This window comes from Psammomys obesus, unplaced genomic scaffold (assembly GCF_907164565.1).
Source record: "Psammomys obesus unplaced genomic scaffold, mPsaObe1.curated_primary_1811, whole genome shotgun sequence".
Classification (NCBI taxonomy): domain Eukaryota; kingdom Metazoa; phylum Chordata; class Mammalia; order Rodentia; family Muridae; genus Psammomys; species Psammomys obesus.
In genome coordinates this window covers 1-2112 of record NW_026590445.1, presented here as the reverse complement: position 1 = coordinate 2112, position 2112 = coordinate 1, and the positions used below count along the sequence as shown (strand labels likewise).

General features: G+C 48.8%; 1 pseudogene; it reads right to left on the bottom strand.

Moving 5' to 3' along the window:
- Positions 1-508: 508 nt before the first annotated feature.
- LOC129676870 (mortality factor 4-like protein 1) lies at positions 509-2106 on the bottom strand (annotated as a pseudogene).
- Between the last annotated feature and the right edge of the window lie 6 nt (positions 2107-2112).

The window sequence follows — 2112 nt, the reverse complement described above, 5'->3', positions numbered from 1 at the left end:
GAGTCTTCTGCCTGTGTGTGTCCATGTGCACAACATGTGTGCTAGTTCCCTAGGAGATCCAACGACGGCCTCAGAGCCTTGGAGTTGTGGGTGCTTGTGAGCCACCACCTCTGAGCTGGGATTAGAACCTAGGTCCTCTGCAAGAGCTGAAAGCACTGTCTCCTCTAAACCAGTGGTTCTCTACCTGTGGGTCACACAGTGGATGTCCTGCACCTCAGGTGTTTAAGTTAAAATTCATAACAGCAGCAAAGTCAGAGTTATGAAATAGCAACGAAATAATTATGTAATTGGGGTCACCATAATATGAAAAACTGTATTAACGGGTCACAGCATTAGGAAGGCTGAGGACCACAGCTCTAAACAACATTTCCACTCCCCTACATCTAATTTATGCAAAAAGGCCAAGGCTAGATATTGGAGGAAAGAAAACACCTTCAACAAATGGTGCTGATATTATGCTATCTCATAATGAAGAATGAAACTCAGCTTTTATCTCTCACTCTGCACACAGACCAGCCCCAAATGTGTCAGACACTCCAGTGCAAGACCCCAAACTCAGCCTGGCTGAGTGGCTCACAACTATCAATGATGAGATCTGGTGCCCTCTTCTGGTGTGCAGACACACATGCAGGCAGAACATTGTATACATAATAAATAAAAAACTGTTTAATTAAAAGAAAACATGAATGGGAGCCACCGTTCTTAACCACTGAGCCAAGATAAAATGCCTAAGGAACAGCATGGACGACTTGCACAGGATGGGCTCTCAGCACCGTTAAAAAAGGGAGCACAGCTGGGTGAGTGTTCAGTTCCACACAAGCACAGGTGGGTGAGTGTTCAGTTCCACACAAGCACAGCTGGGTGAGTGTTCACTTACAAGCACAGCTGGGTGAGTGTTCAGTTACACACCCTGAGGTGAACCTTTGCACTAGGAGTCACAGCATTTTGTCACGGAGAAGTAACACACATGACAAAAGTGTGCAGTGTGGAAGGACAGAGCCGCCGGCATCCACAAGCAACTCCGTCAACTAGGCAAGAGGACACTCTGCAGCACATCTCCAGTGTCCATCGCGGAACACGGGGAGAAACTCTGAAATGAAAAAAGGAGCAGTGACTCCTCTTTTCTCTGTGTAAAATCACACAGGAAAACATCAACTGTCACACACTAACGGTCTTCAAAGTCCATCATTTGTGCAAGAGTAGGACTAGGAACCAAACTGTTTACAGAGCGCCAAGCCCGAGTGAGAGCACAGGCCTCACACGGCTTTCCTGTGGTCCTGGGGAGGAGCTGCTTCACTGAGCAGAGTTGCAGAAGTCTTTGCCAGGTACGTGAGAAAACCATGTGGATGGCTCAGTCACAGAGCAAGGCCTTTCTCTTCGGGAGGTGTCTAGGCCAACGTCGCTCCAGTCCACACAAGGAACCTCAGGAAATGTGGCGCTCCATGCACCTGGGACATGGGTGTGTAGGGGTGATTGTGAGAATTTCAGATGCTGTGACTCTCACATTTGTAGAGCTGCTGAGTGCCCAACATCCCACTGAAGCACTCTGTTATCCTGCCACAGCCTCGTGAGCAGCATGCTCCTCACTATCTGTATTTCCTAGGGATTTCTTACAATTTGCATAATCCTCCAAAAGGGAGTCCATCTTCTTCTGGGCAGGATGATAAAAAGCTGCTCTTGTCTGGGGATCAAGTCCCTGCCATCCACAAGCCATGCTTTCAGCTCTCCAGGAATCTTTCCTTTGACTTCCCTCTGCTCAGGAGTGTTTCTCCATTTCCAAGGATAGGATCTGGCCGGGCTCTTCTCTTCCTAGGAGGCTGCAGTATCACTGGTACTGCCGCCATCTCCATTTCCAGGCCTTTTCTGCCTGTTCTTTTCTCTTTTGTTTCCACTTCAACATTTTTCTGTTGCAGACTGGAGTCTTCTTTCCTGGAGCAGCCCTCTCCTCTCTCTCTCTGCACACTGCTCCTCATTGGGCTTTTGGAGTTCTCGCTGCTTCTGCTAACTGGTGTGCACCTGTCTGAGTACTCTGCTTTCTGGAACCCACCCACCCCAACTAGAGGTCAGGAGGGGTGGAGTGCCGAGGGAGCTCTTCAGGAAGAGGAAAAGGGC